General features: G+C 31.2%; 1 non-coding gene and 1 pseudogene across 1 annotated transcript; one reads left to right on the top strand and one right to left on the bottom strand.

Annotated features, from left to right (window-relative positions):
• Positions 1 to 4014: 4014 nt before the first annotated feature.
• On the bottom strand, positions 4015 to 10903 carry LOC132915639 (cytosolic endo-beta-N-acetylglucosaminidase-like; annotated as a pseudogene).
• A 2998-nt stretch (positions 10904 to 13901) lies between these two features.
• Positions 13902 to 13974, top strand: Trnaf-gaa (transfer RNA phenylalanine (anticodon GAA)). Its single transcript has one exon. It is a non-coding gene; the product is annotated as a tRNA-Phe (tRNA).
• The last annotated feature ends 8857 nt before the right edge of the window (positions 13975 to 22831 follow it).

Below are 22831 nucleotides of genomic sequence, written 5' to 3'. Positions count from 1 at the left end.
CTTTATTTTATAGTATATTGTATGTAATATAGAATCAATTATTCGTTTTTTAATCAATTTTGATGTTAACATTATTTATAAACGTCTAATTAACTTTCTAAGCAATATTATCTTGTCTAAATGGTTAATAATTGCAGAAATTTATTTGAGAACTTGAGACGGAGCTGTTGATAAAAGAAAAAGCTATTACTTTATTGCTGATAAAATTAAATATTTAGTTTTCTAATGTAAAATTTGCATATAATACAACGAAGGAAATTTAACATTTTTGTAGAAAATAACAAGCTTCTCTTTAATGATAATCTAACAGTAATGAATAATATATATGTTTATTAAATTTATTGTCTACTTAATTTTATTATTAATTTAAGAAATCTTGGAATAATTATCGAAGTAATACATGTGTATACAAAATTATATTCAAACGTAGATTCTATTGTAGTGGAAATCAAATACGCATCCCAAGTATGTCTACTTTCCCTTGCTATACACGCGCCATTTAATTATTTGTTTCTAATATCTTGTTCGTACGTCACTTACGTTGCACAATCCTTTGGGAAATATTTTTACTCTACATATACTGGTATCATTTTAAAAATTGCTTTGCATAAAATATAGAATATATATAATATATCAATTTTTATATTACATATTACGTATAAAATATATAATATATCATATAGAAATGCTTGTATATAATTCGATATAATTAGTTGTATATACCATAACGAGTTTTACTTCTGTTCCTTTCTACAATATAGGATTTAAAAACGTATTTCCTGTACCTTGAAGATTTTATAGATTGTTATAGAACAGCTTTCAGATTATTGTTTCGAGTAATAATCATACCATTGAACAAATTTTTCTATAGCGCGTTCCAATCTATTTTGTTATCACAGAGTTCAATAATTCCAGAAGTTACTTTCTGATATCAATCACTTCTGCAAATTTATCATACTCTTCAAATAAACATTGATATACCGATAAATCTCTAAAAGTAAAACTACGTTTATAATAGTACATTAGTACTTTATCCAGAATAATTATACGCTTTCACGAAAGTATTTCAACACTTATTGCAAAGAACTTTTATGTTCATATTGTATGTTGAAAGTCATTAACATTACAAGATGCCACTATCAGTATTATATCGAATAAATTTGAAACCAATCTAGAAATGTACATAGGAGTTACAAGATATTTATCGTGAACATGCATTTAGTAAAAACTTAGTATACAACATGAAACTATCTTAAGCATATAATAAGTATTAAATATGGTGCCGCTGAATATTGACGCTTATTAATATAGTGGATAATGTTATTGAACGCTTAAATACTTTTCTGGTCTTTGTGAAATATAACTTGGGTATTCAGAAACAGGAAGCGACTTGCGATGTCGAAATGAAGTCAAGAAGATTCTATGACTTATTCTACCACGTACCAAAATAATACGTAATAATAGAGTAACTATTACATCGGAGGTGTTCTTTATTTATTTTCGCATGTTGAATAATCTCCTATCAATTGTTTACTTCTGCCGAATCGAGAATCAAACTCGTATACATATGTAGTTGACAGGCTTTTAAGTTTTATTTTCTCAAAACCGAAACCTCCACGTAATATTGTTATTCTTGATTTCCATATTATCTTGGGTCACAGAATTTCGCTGACTTCACACGGATTTAGAACCATGACGTATATTACACATATATAATATAGATAATATAAGGATAAAGGGAAAATCGAAAGAAAATCGACATACCGTAGGATTTTCTTTTATTTAGCATACAACCATTTTTAAGCGGACACGGGATCCCACGGATACAAGACAGACACAATAGTTTATGGAATGATTGAAAGACGCACGAGAAAAATGAACTGCCTGACCCATTTTCATGAAAATTAAACTATGATTCACGTATATATACAATACTAACTCTTCATTCGTCATTTTCAAAATCAGAAAAACCACACAAATTTAAATAATTCATTTTAACGTTAACGTAATGATTAACATTGTTCAATCTTCGCGTATAATTCATATCGATCAACAAATTCCGAATAAGGAAGAAAAGCTTAATAGGTAAAGGCGAAACACGTAGAAGACCGCGATTACGTGAAAGCCGAGTCTCTCGCGAGTCACGCGTTCGAAAATTTCATGAAACAGCCGATAATCGTTCTTTAGAAGTTCTCGTCGATTTCTTGATCCCTGGCACGGTTGAAAATTTCGAAATCGTCTTCTGGTGCGTCCGATATATCTGATGCAAGTGGTATCTTGGGGAGAAGGGGCACGCAGTCCTCTGGCGAACACTCAGCGTGGCCCTCGGATCCACAGCTGTACTCATTGCAGTTTCCGGTCGAATGCGGAAGTGGCTCGCTCACACGGTATTCCCTTCCTGTAATCAGTGTTAGGGTTATTCGGTGTATGTGGAATTAAAGAAATGCGTGGGTAAATTGTAAGGTATTGAAAGTATATATATTGTGAATAATAAAGTACAAAATGTGAAATACAATGTAAGCCGATCCAGATTCTCTCGCTAGTGTCACGAATCAATTTTCCTTTTGCCATGTGGTACGCCAGATGTAACGATCCTTGCGAGATTCCCCGTAGTCCGGACGCCAAGACCTATCTATTGTTCTATTAACTCGCAACAGGCCTAAGAAGACGACATAAACCGAATCTGTTCAGTTTCAGTTTCCTTCACGTAAACATTTTCGGTTTATGTTTGTTGCACGCTCTTACCTAATACGGAGAAAGCGGGTGTCTGGCAAGATAAGAGTTTTCCCATGAACAAGGATGCCCACGAGCCATATCTAGCTCTCCTTGTCTTTACTACCTAATTCATTTACCAATGGGCATCGCGGATCATTACCCTCACTTTTCCACCAAAAAGTGTGGACAACGAATCTGCGTTCTGAGTTCAAAAGGGAACACCCACGCCGAGTTTTCCTCAGTAAGAGCAGTAGAGCAGTCAGATAGTCTTGAACGGTCACGTCTAGAGCTCGGAAGTGTATTGTAAACAAAAGAGAAAAATAAAAGTTTCTTTTCTCCTTAAATTCATTATTATTTTACGTGACACTAGCAACGTTACCCTGAGACTAAAAGAACCGCCGAAACCAACGTAGCACGTGTACCGCTTATGGTCTGTCATCGACGCATTCTTTTGTGCGCTATCTACGCGCTATCGATGACCTTAGCGCTTGAGAAACCGAAGGAAGACCAGATGTAGAGTTTTCTCAGAAGTGGCGATCACTTCAACAATAATAATAAACGAGAAGCATTCGAAACAGGTGATCCATCTATCTCCCAATATTACATTTATATTAGCAGAATGCGGAATTATTTTTTTTCTCGAAATAACTCTATTGTAATTTGATTGTAACTAGACTACTGAAACACCGGAATTACACAAAAGAAAACGTAGAGACGAATTAACATCTACAAAAGGGGCTACTCCTATATATGTATAATACGTATCGTAAGTGATTAATGTGCACGTGAGATTAGGAATGTCAGCTATCCTCGAGAACTCACTCCCATTCTATGCTTCTGTTATTTAGACATTCGTTAGTTAATTCTTTCATTAAATCGTTTATCATAAAAGATATAACTTAGAAAAAACGAGGCTGGCACCCCGCTGGGGGTAGCCACCCACTATATTGCTATATTTATTTTTATTTTATTTTTTTTTCACCAATAAGATATAACACTTTGCCAAATGTCCATAAGGACAAATTGTAAAAAACCAAAATAAAATAAAATAAAAAAAAATTTAATCGTTTACTATGCTAATCGATTCATCTTAAAACTCTGGTATTTTCTCGCTGATAGTTTATTCATTCATGATATGATGCAAATGTACGAGATGTTCGATCTGATTGACACGAACTTTGCATTTTTGCTCGGTGAATTAAAATTTAATATTAATTGAGCATATGTTTCGAATACGTATAAAATTAAATGATATTAATAAAATAATTTTACTACAAATTTTAGTTTCGACTGTTACGATTATTTAGATATATTTATGCCCGTAGATTGATAAAAAATTATTTCTTAATTAAATTAAAAATCGTTATTCATTTTGCAATAGAACTGTGTGAAATGTATAATATTCCTTTGCAACGGTATTAACATTTACATACTTTCCCACTAATGTTCGCAGCCAAAAAAAAAAATATTCACTTGTTTAATAGAATAAATATTCTTATAGGTTGTAAACATAAATGAGTAATGAATTTAAATTCAGAATTTCAAGAAATTTCTAAAATTATCCAAATTTATTCAATAAAAAAGAATGTCTTTTTTATTAATTCAGATCTACAATAAAACAAGCAAACAACAAAATTTTACAATCAAGTATTATTGAGATCTTTAATAAATTCTTCGATTTTAGATTTTTATTAGCGATTTGAAATTTTTACCTTGCTAAACAAACACGGAACATGATTTCTCGCCGATATCCAATTTCCAATATCAGCGAAACAGAAGCAAAAAGCACAGCTGGAACAATATTTTATACACAGTAGAAGCTAGATGGATCAGCTCTTGCAAAGATCGTTTCACCAGATTGCCAACTTGCGAGCCACAAGCCAATTGAGTTTGTTCAATAAGCTTTCTGAACGTCTCGTACAGGTCGTGATTTCTTCGTAGACTCAAGCTACAAGGCCGAACGTATCGACTGTGAACAGAATATGGTTACGTCTCAACTAGGATATGACGAAAGATATGAATGACACGAGTATCATCTATGATCTTATAACGAAGATCCAGAAATATTTAAGCTCTGTGCTTCTTCCCTTAAGACGGGTACTCGATCCCGAGACCGAACAGGCCGGGTTTCTCATACCCGACTTGTTAATTCGGACGTTGTAGGCTGACGTCTACAGAATTATATAGTTTTGTTCATCGTTTGTGTATCGCTAACATAGTGGGAAGTAACCGATTCCATTCTTCCATTCTTCTCGTAACGCGTACAACATACCGTAAAACAGACAAGAGAACTACAACGATTCCTCATTAAGAGAATTAAAGCACGCGGGACCTATCGTTCAAACTTGCGTTTTAACATCTACGGGTGTCTACATCGAAAGCGTGTGACCAAATTCGCCGAGAGTTCTCACTTAATCACGATACTTAGTGACGATCGTGGCGACGATTCGTCAGTATGAGGATAGATCGCCGGTAGAGAAAAATTGTACCGCTCAAGCAAGCTTTTTCGTACATCATTGTGAGAAATAAGAATATCCTGACCCACTTTCATGAAAATTAAACTATGATTCACGTATATATACAATACTAACTCTTCATTCGTCATTTTCAAAATCAGAAAAACCACACAAATTTAAACACTAACAACAAAAAGGAAAATTTCATGTTAAATAGAAAGGGTATAGTATTACGAACATTAATACGAACGTGACTTCTTCGACGCTTTTAGAATTTCGAGATCACACATCAGACTATATTGGCATTTCTATGTATTGTATGATTTTGTTGGGAAAATCATAAACATACAAAATTTTTCTGTATATTCTGTAAATCTAAGAGACTCTTTTTGTTAAAATGTTCTTCCATTGAAAAAGATTTTTATTTTATAGAATTTAGAAAAGTTTATGTAATTTCAGAAAACGAATAAAAATAAGTTTACATAAATCAATAATTTGAATATTGTTTACTTCCTCTTTTTACATAGAATTAATAGTAAAATTATTGTTAATATTCTCCTGTGTGAATTTTTTTCAATTTAAATTGTCGTTTAAATAGAATATTTTTTTGCATTTATGCAACAGTTAAAAAAGATTATGAACTTAAAGACACCTTTTAAAAACTTCAAATTAATTTTCAAACTAAAGGTTTAATATATCTCCATTTACGATTTGAAATTTAAGATAATACCACAACTATCTTTGTTAAAAGCACCACATGAAGCCTTTTATAGAAAGAAGCTGAAAGTAACAGATATAGAAGAATTGATAGCATAGAATAGAATAGCATAGATAGTATAGAATTGCATAGCTCTCCTTAAACAGAAACAGTTGTACCGACATCCAACAGTAAACATTCCAACCGTCTTTGCCCCGTGGCTCGCCACACACAGACCCAATTATTCCCGCAACATGATTGCCAGATGTCGATGCATCATTCACAGTATATGTTTAGCTAGCCTGAGGACCCGCTATAAATTTTAGGATTTAATTGACTAAGGTCCTTCAAATTGACAAACAGTCTTTATCCTAACAGTCCGGAAGATACGGCAGATCTGCTTTCCTCACGAACGACGTTTCCCGCTAGCAACTTTCTTTCAATGGCGGCTAGCATCTTTCTCTAACCACCAACATAGAAATTTCTGTTTTAATTAACAGATTATTTGCGACCAACTCTTATATAGAATTTTAAGTAAATACATAGAAATTAACCAATTAACGGCAACGTCCATTTCCCTCACTTTCTGAACGAGGGTTGTCCTCGACGAATCCGATCATCTCGTGACCTGAGACACACCCCATCATAGTTTTTCTCTGTAGCATCACTGTGACGGAGAGGAACATTCTCGTGCGATCTCATCAGCGAGTAAAACAACGTCCTTACGATCAGTGGATATTTCACGTTTTTAGCAAACAGTCCGACTTAGACTTTGGAAGAAAGTATATTCGTTATCCCGTTAACCGCGGATTCGTTATTGAACCTAAGATCATTGTTGATAGTATCTCGAATATCTAATTATCACGGCTACTTGTTAAATTCTGTGATAATCATATTTGTACTGGTAGATATCTTCTCTATTGCCTAATAACAATGTCTAGTCCAAATGAAGATTGCTTACAGGCAGCTAATCATAATGTTAACCAGACGCATATATATCTGCTTTCTAAACAAGAAAAATATATCTGTGTGAGGTACATTTATTTAGAGTATAATCATAACTCATACTATATAAATATTTAATGTATTAATGTAATGTAATGACATTACATATCCCTACAATTATTTTATTAGAAGAATAAAATTTTATTCTTCTAATAAAATGTTTTTTAGGTTTAATTATTTTTTGTTTCTTATGTTACAAATATTTCAATTTATATTTTGTAGACTTACCATCTTTTCCAGTTGGCAACCAAATTCCTTGATTTATAATGAACGATGGATTTTAAGCCTGTATTATTGCCGAGAACTAGTATTGGTTCGGGTTGACTTCCATTTGCTATGGACGACTCCATTTTTTTATAAGCAATGATTGCTACAATGTCTTGTTGAAATTCGATGTGAACGAGAAATAGTCTGTAAATGAATTTAAACACATAATTAATATATAAAATACAATTGTGCGAGGTATCATAAATTTAATTACAAAATATATAACTCCTTCACCTGTGATATGACCTAGTTGTAAGATCATTTGTAGTTAATTCTATGCAACCACCACCTCTGAAAGAGAACTCGCTGCAAAATTCGAAGCTATTTACATATAGCATTGGCATTTTATTTTCAATATTTACAACATTTTTTAATACTCGAATAACATTCTTCCTCGTTTCATAAACATATTGTATCGGTTCTTTTGAACACTCACTTCGATCGTTTTCACTTTTCGGTTCTGGAAGTTGAGGCGATGATGTAAATTTCATGTGCGGTATAGGTACTGAAATTTGTGGATTTTGCAGGGATAAATTGTAAAATGGTTTGTGTTTAAATCTTTTTCCATCCCTTTCATATAGTGCCTGCATAAACTATGTGCATCTCAGTTATAATATATTCATGTGATAAATTCAGTTTTTTTTTTTTTTTTTTTTTTTTTTATATATATGGTTTATTTTGGTTTTTACAATTTGTCATGAAGGACATTTGGTAAAGTGTTATATCTCATTGGTAATAAAAAAAATAAAATAAAAATAAATATAGCATGTGGGTGGCTACCCTCAGCAGGGTGCCAACTTCGTGTTTTCTAAGTTATATCTTTTATGATAAATTCAGTTTGTTAAAAATAATGTGTTTGTCAAAATTTGACATACCTGACCACAGCGATAATACATGCTACCACTGCCACGGCAAAATGATGTTTTGAATACTTCTTCTTCCTAGATAGATACATGAACGTATAAATAAGGAAACAACTGTGCCCAAAATAGATCTTCTACTTCTTGGAATGTCTTAGATCCGAAAAATTCGTGAGTCCAACCTGGACCAAAAAGTGCAACAGAAAGTCCTTCGTGTCGTATTTTTTGTAAAGCCTGTAGATTATAATGGTTTAATGAAATATTAAACGATATTATATTATATGCTACAATAAAATAAATAATATTGTAATTACATATGATGAATTAAATCCACCACCGCCAGGACAACCTCTTCACCAAATATCAAGTCCTACATAAATATCATAAATATCTCTGCTGTGATTTTTTGCAAGTGCCAAACTGTTTTTCAATTTTGATTTCATCCAGTTATAATTCAAGTAAATGGCATCGCAGTTTAAAAAGAAATCTCTGAAACATTGTATTCAGAACATTAAATAAAATTTACAAACAGAAACAATTGTAAAAGTATAAGAGTGTAATAAGCTTACATGTTTTTACTGTTAAGCTCATTTTGCCAATTTAATTTTCCTTCATTGGTTACGCTATCGTACCATATAATTTCAGAATTTCTAATTACTTCATGAATATTTTCTGTTAGATATTTTACAAAATAAATTAAATTATTAACTTGCTCACTTTTAATGGTATTTTCAATATTTAATAACCAGCCATCAAACTTATAAAATTTTGCAACAAGTATTAGTGCATCTGCAAATCTTCTTACTTCTTCATGATATTCAAGTATAACATCCCAGATACCTTCTCTTTCCGTAATTACAGTACCAAGAACTTTTACACCATGATTATGTGCTGCATTAATCCATCCAAAAGGGGGCACAGTTATGAAATGATGACTAAAATACACAAAAGTGTCAATAACACTCCAGTGATAAAATAGGTAAGAATCATAAGATTCTGATCCATATATAAATCTGAAAAATCACGGGTATATTATGTATAATATATGAATTAATAAATATAGTGATTTCTATTACCTGTCTTCTAGGTAGCCACCTTTCATATCATGACAGAGCAACGTTTTCGGATGTACTTCTCTATCCAATTTTTCTAACCGCGTTCTTCCTGCGCTTATTTCTAAACCACTGTACACATAATCAGTTGAATCTCGTAGTTCTCCAATTTCTGGCCATGGTTTCAAGTTACCCACGTTATCGAATAATTCTTTTAAGTTTTTGAAAGGTTGTGACTCTGTAACTTCCGTCCTCATCTCTCTGAATTATACTGTTCCACAGATCACTTTCAAATAGTTTTTAATTCATTAACTCAAACAAAGGTTTCTCTTCTTATTTTGGTTCACCGGAAACTTGTATATACATGCGAAGCAGATAGTGTTCCCATCTAACAGAACTGGCATATCAAATTACGTCTCATGATATAATACCATTATCTACCAACTGCTAATGGGCAAAAAGATGTTCATTTCTCTATCAAACAAAGTATACAAAATAAAATTATGAATTTATAATGCTCCTACATCAATGTTTATATGATTGTTTCGACTTTGAAAGTAATATTCTTATTTACGCAAGTATATATTCTTTAATATTTTGCAAAAATTATACCGAAACAAACAATTTGGAATAAACATAACTAAGTAAATACTTTAACTTTTTTTTATATTTAATTAAATATTTTATTTGATTTGAGTAGAATTTAACACCTAACCTTTACGTTTAAAATATTACTCTTTCTCATTCTCTCTTTCAATGTTATTTCTTCTGCTTCCGTTTTATGATATTTATGACATTTCTTAGTTCAGATATAAGTAACTTTTTCGTAATTTATAAAAAATGACACTCTTTTTAATTATCGTACACTATTAATCCATTACATGTAATTTAACTTTGTAATTTAACTTTTAGCAACTTAAGATATGTGCATGTACAGAGTAATTTTCTTCCTAAGAATAATCATTCGATATTACGATAATTCCAAAAACTTAAATTAATTTGCAAATAACGTAATGCACAGCCATACACAAGCCATACAAGTTATACTTATGTCCTTTAAGTCACCAGAAATAAATTTTAAATTTTATATTATATATTAATATATATTATAGGGAGAAGCACTATACAAAATAATAATGTTAAAGACATACATGCAATTTATTAGTATAGATACTTACTATATGCAAAGCGTTCTCTTCAAAGATAATATGTCGGCTACCAAACGATCGACGGCAACCGAACGCATTTCTGGTACTGATAATAATAGTATAGTTACAAGACAGTTGTGTATCTATGTCCAACTATAAAATTTGAAAATCTATGCTTGGTCTCGCGGCATGTCGCATGTCTCATGAGACATAAAATGTATCGTCTACGGTCTACTATGTGAATATATTAATAAACTTAACAAATTTGTTATTATTTTCTCTAGGTAATTTTTCTCCCTCAAGATTCCGAGGAAAGTACTGAACTGTTGACTCGTTACCAGTGTTGACAAAATTTCATCATTTATCACCTTTCCTACTTCGTAGACAGGTTTTTCAAACTAAGAGCCACATATGGTACATTTGTATTGTACGTGCGAGAGTGAAGGAACGTATAGCACAACCACACACAAGTATGTATCCCCTTCATAGTATGTATGCGAGCGTTGTACGATGGCCTAGGACTCCGTTGAGAGAAAAGAGAGAAGCGCAGTGTGAAAATCTTATGCCCTAGATCTCTGGCGAGTATCACACGTGTAGAGCAATTACGTGAATATTAGAAAAGTGAAGTTCCTTATAATACCTCTCCAAGTCCTCTCCATATTTTAATAGCCGTAAATTGGCGCAGCAGCGCCAAAATTTGAAAGAATAAGGAAACACATATGTACGTATCTTTCTTTTGTGAGACAGAAGAGCTTTATTTTTCTGGTCTTCCAACGTTGCCGTCTGAAGCGTGCTTTCCATTTGCGATTAGCCACGCGATTATAAAATCCATTGCCGAATATAGCACAATTTTTATTCCTACTACCGCGATTAAGGATCGCGCGCGACTCTAAAGTTGCGACTTACCTCGGCAAGTCAGTCGCCTGCAACTACAAAGTATACGGAACATGTACGTGCTATTATATCCATCGTCAGAAGAATCGCGCGGGACCGAACGTCATTTTGCTGCTAGAAGTGTGGGCACTCCTCACTAAGGACGTCTTAATATATAACACTATTAACTTAAAGCACTATATAATATTATGTAGTTATAAATTATAATATTATATACTATTATAGTATATACTATTATAATTTATAATACCGTCAATATAAATAATTAATATTATAGAGATAAAAATGACAAAAACCTAAAATTCAATTATTTTATTTATATTATTCAGCTTTTCCAAAGGTTTTTCGTTCAGTACTAATGGTTTCTCGACATAAAAGTTTACTATCCTTTTATGAGAAATGCGGATTGATTAACAGATTGATTAACGTGTTAAGAAATGGATGGTTCTATTAAAAAGAATATAGCTGATCTTCATTGGGTGTCGCGCGTGATACTAGCCAGAAATGAAAAGAAGCTGAAAGACGTCCTTATTCCTTATCATTGTACATGCGTCGTGCAGCATCATCAAGTCGAGTTATCGTCACACGTGCATGTTTCCTAAGAATCAATAAGAAGAATATCGGGATCCTTATCGTGAACCGAAACTAAAACATACAGCCAAATTTACACCTTTTCACTTTGGATAATCTGTAAGTAGTATACGTTTTACAACGGTTTGTAATATTTCTCAATTATACAATTTGAATTGCATTTGCTCCTAAGATGCTCAGCTGGTCTCTGACTCGATACAAAACGAGAGGAACGACCCTCCTACGAATACTCTGTTTGAAATAAACTGGTATGTATTCTGATTGTATAATATAATCGAATATAATCTGATTGTATTAGAAACAAATTCCTAATAGAAACGTTTTTGTATCATATGACTCGGAACGATTCAGATTAGATCATATTACTATATAATCTGTATAATCTAATCTACAAGACAAGCAACTTTATAACTTTATAAACGTCATATCGATTAAATAAAAAAAAACGGGATTTTTTCTTACATTTCCTCTGTATCTTAAAAATTATTTATCATACGTGAAAAAGTGTCAATAGAAGATTGTTGTTAATTCGTGCATTCGCGGGGATACGTGTCTCGGTTAGGCGCGTCAACGGGAGTCGTAAATTCCCGTTAGGATATAGGAATCGACACAGCGAGCAGGGCGATCCCCTGATTTCTGTTAGGATAATAGGAGTGGTTGTGGTAAAATAACTGTCGTCTACAGTCATCTAATATAAAGAATTTATTGCCCTTTACAACACGTGGAACGTATACAGATAAGATTGGATTTCGTCGGACCTTACACTGTTTAACTCGAGAGTTGATGTTGTTAGCGCGTTGACTGTCGGTACCGTGTTAGAATAGTAGACTTGACTACCCGATGAGTGTTGTAGCACTGACTTGATTCTCCGATGTGTAGAATAAACGTAATTTGACTCTACGTGGCGTCGTAAAGCAATGTTTGACCGAATGAGCGTAATGACTTGACTCTTCCGCGTTGTTGAAGAGTAGTGTACTTGACTGTCTGCGGAGTATAAGAACAGAGACTGACCCATCTCGTACTATTTAGGAGGAAAGCTCGGTGTGGGTGTACCCTTGCTGAACTAAGGACGCGGATTCGTTGTTCACACTTTTCGGTAGAATAATGAGGGTAACGATCCGCGATGCCCATTGGTTATAGCCGAAGTTAATAAACAAATCCGCGGAGAGAGGCTCCTGCAGATATGACTCATGGGTGTCCTTGGTCTTGGGAAAAATCAGCTGTTTAGCAGGGCACACCTGCTTTCCCCGTAATTAGCAAGAGGTGAAATAAACCTAATGACTGTTCAAATGACCATCCATAAACTGAAAATATTTGTATGAATCGAAGTTAAGCTGAAAAGATTCGGTTTATGCTGGTTCCTTGGGTTTCTTGCAGGTCAGTGTAACGAGGGGTAGGCCTTGGCGGCCAGACCGAAAGGGACGTCGCACGGACCGTCTCGCGCGACGTAACAATTGTAGATAATAAAATTATCTATAAAATGAGACTCGTTACGTAACGATAAGCTCAATTTTTATGCTATACATTAGTAAATGGTGCAAAGACTTTTTTCTTAAATCGTTTATGACGTTAGTTAAAATTGTCATACAATATTGAGGTTTTATGGTATCAGTCATATCAAAATAGGATACCAAATTTCAAATCGATTCGTTTGTTAGTTTTTGTAAAATTAATTAATTAATTTACGAAACGGGAAATTTTTAATTTGTAAGAAAATTATGTGAGTTTACCTTAGTTTATGCTCCGATTTTCTACGCTATGTAGAAGACTTACTCCTCTATTACTAACATTCAACAGATATAAGTATAGTTCAGTGATTCTTTCAGTCTATTAATGAATGTAACTATAATGAATGTAATCATAACATTGCGTACAAATTTTTCTGGAAACGGGATAAAATTAGTATTAACGTCGAATGTGTTATAAGATACTAAGAGGAATTTATACGACAAACAATTAATTTAATATATTTTTACAAATAATTAATTTATTTATATAGGTTATGTTGTTTTCAAACGTGCAACAAAAAGTGAATCAACTTCAAAACAATAGTTAAAATGTACTTTATACTGAAATAAGACACATTTGTATTAACGATATGCTGATGTTACATTTGTCACATAAAAAATATATTATTTATATTTTATAAATGTTAAAAAGTTGATTAATTTGAATATATATAATTTTGAAATTAAATGGAACCGCCTTTATTACAAACCGAAATAGTTCAGTTGGGAGAGCGTTAGACTGAAGATCTAGATGTCCCCGGTTCGACCCCGGGTTTCGGCAGTTTTCCTTTTCTTTCATCTATTTTCTTTGTAAATATTTACGTCTTATGTTCAAGTACATGCTATTCAACTAAGAGATATATTTTGTATGTCTTTGGACGAATCATTTTCACATATTTCCGACGATTAACAAAAATTGTTAATATTATTGATAAAAATTATTTAATTTTCGGTCTGATACACGTTTGAGTATTAAAAATATCCAAAAAATTATTTTTTAAATAAAAAGTCAAGGCGACCTTGAGTTTTTAAATGGCATTTTGGACTCCACAGAGTAGCAGCTAACGTCAAGACGAATTCAACGTCCTACAATACTATGACTTTTAGATGACCTTCAGATTTACAAATCCGATTTACAAATACGATATGGAAAATTATCCCATTTCTATTAAAACATATATTAGATATAAGACTAATACTGCCAAATGAATAAGTTTTTAAACTTATCCAACGATTATAATAATATTGTCTTGTACTACATCATTACACGTTAGAATGAACTAGTACTGTTAACTTAAACTTGTTAAACTTAAATTTCTGAGTTCAAGATCATCTCAAAATGATCTCAGAATCATAATCAATCATGACGATCTCAACTTTTTATCGGAAAAAAATTTGTAATTTACAAACATGTAGTTGATCGAAAATTATCTAACTTTTGTGCAAAACATTCCTTCCAGAAATTGTAGGAAGTGCCGCTCAGAAATACTTGAGTATCAGAAATATTTGAAAATTGGCGGTTAAACTTACAGGATATACCCTGTATATATTATTTGAAACATACGTTTGAGATTGAAATAATACTGCAGTAAGTAATACTAAATGAATATACATATATAAATAATAATAAAATTATTGAAAGAACTAAAAACATTTATTATATATATTTTATTATGTATTTACATATATATTAAGATCTATGTATTTTTGAATGAAATAAGTATGTATAGTAATAATTACATTAGAGATCCTGTTTACCATTTAATAAATAAGATTTCAATAACTTTCTAGCTATTTTAGGTAGTATAACAATTTTTCAGAAGATTATATGCATTCATCTATTACAGATTATCTATGCTAGCATGAACATGAAAACTTATAGCTTTTTGCAAAATATTTAATATTTGATTACATATTTTTTTTTGCTTTTTTTTGTTTTTATGTGATTAGTTTTTTATTTTATTTTGGTTATTTTACAATTTGTCCTTGTGGACATTTGGTAAAGTGTTATATCTCGTTGGTGAAGAAAAAAAAAAATAAAATAAAATAAAAAATAAATATAGCATGTGGGTGGCTACCCCCAGCGGGGTGCCAGCTTCGTTTTTTCTAAATTATATCTTTTATGTTTTGATTACATATGTAGATAAAAATATAAGCAACAATTTTTCAATAGTAACGGTAACAGGAAAAAAATGAAACTATAAACTTAGTATCGTAAAAACATCGTATCTATAATAATATTAATTAATATATATTAATTAATATAATTAAATTAATCATTGGTAGAAATTGGTATCAACAAAAATCTATTATATTTACATTTATTGTTTCTAGCCAATATACTAACAATATAACTTTTATATAATATAACTATAATAATTTATTATAATATAACTTTTGGAATATTTAGAATTGGATTTTATTCCAGTTGTTAGTGAGTAATATCCATTTTCCATGCCGTTATTTCGTATAATGTTCTTTTTTAAGTATTTATGACAGTGAAAAGATTTTTCTATGATAGTATTTACGTTAATACGTGATCATGTTTATGGTTGAAATAATAACGTTCTTTGAAACCGATGGGCTACATATCTGGCTAATGCGTCTGACAGTTACGAATACTCTCATGCGAGTAAACACTAAACGACCCGGTTTTCGGACGAAAAACAATACAGATTGGAATTACTTTGCGTACATAATACACGAAAAAACTGAATCATGGTTGAACGAGAATTTTCAGATAATATATTATCGTTTTAGAATCGGTAAAAAAATTGATGGAAAGCCAATTTGTCTTTTAAACTTATATCGGTATATACACTTACATATGTGGAACGCATAATAATAATATTTTTTAGTGAGTGTTACTGGTGTGCACTTTTCACTCACGAATGAATCCGGCTCAAAGAACCAAGTGTTACAACCGTTCGTGGAGAGACGCCGTCGCGAGGAAAACGTGTCCGACGGGAGGCGTAAATTCTCGCTACGATTCGGTTAATCGATGCCGCGAAATAGTCGTTCCCCTTGTTTCGGTTAACGTAACAGGGGTGGTTTAATGAATGAAACCTGTTAACACTGTGTTAACAGGTTGATATATCGTCTATATTCAACAATCACTTATACAATAATATAAGCGTCACAAAGTATTTGGCGATACGTACAATTAATGTGTTACAGAGAAATTCTACCCGACTTTACGATGTCTCTCGATGAATTCGTTGGATTAAGCGACTTTATTCGTCAGTATGCAGCTCTCGATGTATGCGGTTATACCTTAGAAACTGATTGATTTACGGGTAGAGTGGTTGTTCCACTTATTGATTGCTTGGACAATCAGAACGAACTAATAATAATATTGTGGCATTTTTTAAAGATATGTTTATGATTTTTAAAGCTACTTTCTATTAAATTCTAATGTAATGATAGAATAATGAAGTTAATATTGGTAATTGTTTTCATTCCTTTTTTCCTTTATTATTTTGATACCCTTTCTTGTATAGAATTTTGATATTAAATAACTTCTCATATCTTTGTTGAAATATCGTACATATAACATTTTGTATTAATATCTGTATTTTGTATTATAATTGTTTCAATATTGGCTATATTAAAGATTGATATGACAATTACAATGTTTTGAAATAAATTGGTATATGTATCATCCTTTTTTAACAAAACAAGGATAACGATATCGACATGTGCTGAAACAACATGTCAAAAGTTACCAGTGTCCATATAAAAGATCTAATTTTCCAACGTTAAATAGTTGTAGCGCATAGATCATGGTTTCAGTGTTAGGAACCCTTAATTAAATCCATTACGGAATACAGTTTCTGAAAAATAAATGAAATTTATGTTGCAATGTATATAACGAGGAGAGATTGGAAACCTAATCGCATTAAGCGTATACTTTGTTTAAGTATAATGAATGAAGATTGAACAATTAAACTTTATATTTAAATTTTATTTTTGATATACATATTTTTTATGAAATAAAATAAACACAAGAAAAAATAATGAAATTATGAATAATTCCATCAAGAATAATATTAATATTATTATTAAATTTTATTATTGTTAATATAATGTATAATATATATAATATAAATATTATTATTAAAATTGATATTATTTTAATTTTATTTAATTAGGTAGCAATTGAATTTATTTTATAATTTTCGAAGAAAAAAGCTACATTGTTACATGTTTTTAAATTTAAAAAATTTTTGTTATGTACATTTCATAGTTACATTATTTAATATAGTTTTTCATATTACAAACCTTTTAATTTTTACTCAGTTTTTTTTTTTTTTATTAAATGTAAGTTTAGTCATTTACGAGTTTTTAACTTCTTCTTTAAATTAAATAATTATGGAATTAATTATTAAGTTACAATCCACTTTTATAAGAACATATTTTACCTGAAAGAAGGATCGCAATTTCAATTCATAAACTGAAAGACTGAAAAATTTCCCAAACAATTTCTCATATTCTTTCATTAGAACTTTTAATACAAAAATTCTCCAAATAATTTTAAAGCATTTAGTTGTTACTTGAATTTGATCAAAAGAGAATGTTTCATTTCAGTCCTTTAAATTTCTTTTTTTTCAATGTTCATCTTTTCAGAAAAATATTCGTAGATGACTTCTTCCATTTCGAATTTGGGACAGATTTTGCATGCGCATTAAATGATTATAAAACCAACGATTTTTGTACAATCTATATCAATACAATCTTAATTTTGGGTCAGCTTATCAAATTATGTAAAGCATATAAAAGCCTATGGTTCATACCACTTTGTTTTTAATATACATATGTATGATTAATGCATGGAAATATGTCTTCCATTAAGTGAATTATCTTCTTGAACTGAAAAATTAAAATTTTGTATTGAAATTAAAACAAAGTTCGCTGTTATAAAAATTTATTTCCATTTTTAGTAATGTAGAGATTTAATGTTATTATCTATTGTTAACAAACTTTACATTCGAACAGAATGATCTTATGTATTTATTTCGAATAGCAATGAATTGTTATTTATCTGATCTTTAATATATTGGCAAAGCATATTTACCTATATCTGTAGATTTCAATTTATCGTGAACAATTCGAAAATTTAATTAACAATTAATTTTTTTGAAGAAAGGTCAAATTACAGTTATTCAGATTCTTCTCGCCTCTACTTTTTATTCGTGTTTAAAAAATTTCGCTTACATTGTTCTTAAGGTATATCCTTTCAAAGTCGGGTAGAATTTCTCTGTAACACATTAATTGTACGTACCGCCAAATACTTTGTGACGTTTATATTATTGTATAAGTGATTGTTGAATATAGACGATATATCAACCTGTTAACACAGTGTTAACAGGTTTCATTCATCAAACCACCCCTGTTATTTTAACCGAAACAAGAGGAACGACTATTTCGCGGCGTCGATTAACCGAATCGTAGAGAGAATTTACGCGTCCCGCCGACGCGTTTTCCTCGCGACGGTGTCCCTCCGCGAATGGTCGTAACACATATTATCATATTATTCTCGTAAGTTACTTACACAACTTATTATATACCTGTGTTTGAGAGTTTCGTATACTAAAAACAATAAACATTTTTTGTTTCTAGAAGTTACAATGATTGTCGCATTCCTACCTTAACCTTTACTCTATTAACGAGCAATCGTCTTTCGAAACACGTCGCAGCTCATAAATATGTAAATGCATAATGTCTATAATCATCATAAATGAGAAAATTACGTTTTTCTATAAATGTGTTTTTCAATCTATAAACTCAGATTTGATGTTCTCGCGTGCCTGTTGCTCTGCAGCGCATATGTATGTGCTCACTCGTTAAAGCATATATACGCACACAAGCACACCCATATGCGCGCACATACTCCCACGTTCGAAGTGGAAATCGCGTATTACACGGGGGTAAACTAGAAAAGGAAAACCACGTCGAATGTCAGATTTGCCTGACAACAGGAGCTTGCAAAGTATGTTTCCATGGTATCCACGGTATCCATGGATCTCATATACGCACACAGGCAAAGGTACTTCTTAAATCTGAGAAAAAATTAGGCGAGGGTTGCGTGGGGTTAATAATGGCCATTCGCGCGATCCTGATTGGTCAATACTCGCTCGTGCGCGTTGCTGCTTTTTCGCAAACGGTGCAAGCAGGCTCCGTGCGCTGTGCTCTGTGTTCAGTCGAGTTCAATCGTCTGCCGAAGAAGGTTGCCAGCTGGCGGAAGCTGAGGAAACGTCAAGCGACTTCTCTTCGTTCTAAGTCGTCATAATTGCCACCATTGTAAGTAATGTTTTTTGTCAGTTTGCTAATTTTTTTATTTTCAGCGGTATATATTTCAGAAATCAGTCGATACTTTTTGTGGTAAAGTGTACATAATTTTGTATTTCCTGATTGGGGGTCACTTTATATGTTTGATTTACTCATCCACAGTGAATAACGCGGTCAAATCAAAATAAGTGGAACATTTGAGACATTGAGAGAAGGTAGAAAATTGTTTGAAATTGAAATCCTCTCATTTTCTCTTCGGTATCATCGACCCGTTTCATAATATCGAAATTTACCTATCAAAAATTTATTGTTAGTAAAAAGTTTCAATATGTGCCGTAGAAATCGGCTAAAAAGAATATCTCTGTCACTCTCGATCCTGGTGAAAATAACTATAGAAATGTCCCAGAAGAGCCTAAGATATTTCTAATTCTTGAGAAAATTATTATTAGTTATTAGTGATAAGAAAAATTGTGTTATTACACGATTGTAAAAACTTCCGATTTCGGAAGAATTTAACGCGATAGACGAAGAGATTAATGGAAAATTGCCTTCTTTGAAAAGTAGATTAGAAAAATATGTAGGTGATAGAAATAACAGCGGATGATCATTGAAAGAAATTATAGATACACATAATATAATTATAATATAATGCACATAATCAAGAAATCAAAATGGATAAGCATTCGAGTATTTTATTTTGGATATTGTATATATGTATTTATACAGTCTACCTATGATCTTCCCTAACACGTAAATTAACAGCATTGCATGCGCTTTTATGCGGCAAACGAGCCGCTTATTTCCCAGATTGGTTAATCCCGCGAAGCAAGTTATATATAAGAAATATAGCAAGTTCGCGTCTCGATTTATAAAAAGTCTATGAAATTTACTATTTCCTCATCTTTCGTTGTCTCTTGAGCGTAATCGATTCGTTTCATCTTACGGAATTGCATATATGAAAAACTTATTAGCAAGAATTTTGAGTATATTCCTTAGGAACCGGTTACAAGGAATATCTCTTCGTTATCTAGGCGAAAATGACCGCGGAAAAGTCCCAAAGGAGTCTCAAATAGGATAAAGCGTATCGCAATAGAAAGACAGAGGAATTTCTCTGTCGAATTTGGCCTAATCGACGGGGTAAATTTTAATATTCCGAAATATATCGTCGTGCAAGCGTGAGTAACTCGTAGCTATTGCACACTGCGTCAGAAGATTCTTGCCAGCCACAAGTCTTGATTAAATTTCTTCATTATCTCGTGATTCGTCGGCTATGCGAATGGATGGCGGTTTCAAAGTCGAGCTTTCGTGGCCTTGAAAGTCTGTCCGGCAAATACATAGCTGGTTACGAACTGCAGTTTTCCTTTTTTCTTCTTTTCTTCTTCCTTCTTTTGTTGTGTTGCCTATGGTGATTGTAGCGTCTTTGACGAAGTCCAAAATGTTTAAAAGATCAGAGAAATTCTTGGTTATAAACTCCGATGAATTTACGAATGTCAGAAAACCTACAAAGATGGTCTTATCACGTTTTTGTGATCTTTATGCGAAGTAGTTGAAGTAAGCGATTCGAAGATATAAAGCCTTTTGAGAGTTGATAAATGTTTTGTGGGAAACGAATAAGATTGGTTTAGTTATCTATATTAATTTGTCTTTTTAATATTATTAGTTTGCATATAGTTAATGTTAGTAATACTTTTTAAATGTTCAAGAAATCAATAGAAACGTGCATTTAATTCTGATATGAAATGGAAAGGTAGTTTTAATGTAAAGTCGATTGACAAATTATTATTGAATTTTGAAATTACTCTTCCATAAAAAATGTCACTTAATGTTTCAGAACTCATTTGAAACGTGGAGGTAGATATTGTTGATTTAATATTATTTTAAACCACAGATGATGGAAGCACGTAATAAAGGAAGGGTGAAAAGGTTATAATCTTACAAAATGTGATTGAAAAGTAGGAAAACACGATAAAGGAAATTTTCATAATTCTTTTAGCAAAGAGGAAAAATTCTATGAAGCGATTTTGTGTGACGGAAGAGTTGCAATGCAAAGTATAACTTTATTATTAAGTCATTTTGTATGGAAGAAAGTTTTTTCTGTTTCGAACTTTCAAAATAATACACAGTTTTATTGGATATTATGAAATGCTAGTAACGAAGAATAAACGCATATATAGTTACTTATTTTTAATTCGTATTACCATTTATCATTTTCATTTTTAAATTTATATTATTGCTTACTATCTTCATTTTGTATGAAAAAATGTTTATTTCTTTTTAAATAATTCGCAGTTTTACTAAATATTCTAAGATAACAGTTGAGAAATACAAGCGCACGGTTGCTCATTATTGTCTTTTATCTTCAGTTTTAAATTCGGATACTTATATTTCTTGTATCTTGATTAAAACGTTTACATTTGCAAGTTCGTTGATGCTTCATTTAGAAAAACGAAGGCATTTTGTGCAAACATCTGCAGCTTAGCTTCCGTTTCTTTTCCAAAGTACATATTTTACTTGAGTCGCCTCTTTGTAATTAGCAAATTAATTAACACATTAAGACTTTATTTTTTACATTCTCTATACATTTTTGTGTAAATAAAGGAAGCTGTTGATGCAATGAATTTTTGCGAAAAGTATCATAAGATGTAGTAAGAATGTTACTGAAAAATTAACTTAACTAAAGCTCATCGGATTTAACAATACGTTTATTGGTCCACCTCGGTATTTTACATATTATCATTTAATTTATTACATTTTAATTTATTACATTTAATTTATTACATTTTACATTTTATCATTTAATTATGTATATATATATATATATATAGTATATAGTATATATATAGTATATATATAGTACATATATAGTATATAGTATATATATATAGTATATGTATAGTATATAGTATATTTATATATATATATATAGTATATGTATAGTATATATATATATATATATATATATATATATACTATATATACTATATATATACTATATGCTATATACTATATATATATATATATATATATATATATATATATATATATATATATATATAGTATATAGCATATAGTATATATATAGTATATATAGTATATATATAGTATATATATATAGTATATAGTATATATATAGTATATATATATAGTATATATGTAGTATATATATATATATAGGATTGGTTATCGTAATTTGCCATTTATTTCAATTACTGAATTATATCTATTTAGTGTACTGTTTGTTGAAATTAAATATAAGATTGATGCAAAAATTTAATAATATACCAACAAATATAAGCAGCATAAATTTTGTCAGTATTGATTTATCGAGCATAGAATTATTTATAATTTGT

This window comes from Bombus pascuorum, unplaced genomic scaffold (assembly GCF_905332965.1).
Source record: "Bombus pascuorum unplaced genomic scaffold, iyBomPasc1.1, whole genome shotgun sequence".
Taxonomy (NCBI): Eukaryota; Metazoa; Arthropoda; class Insecta; order Hymenoptera; family Apidae; genus Bombus; species Bombus pascuorum.
This window is presented reverse-complemented; position numbering and strand designations above follow the sequence as displayed.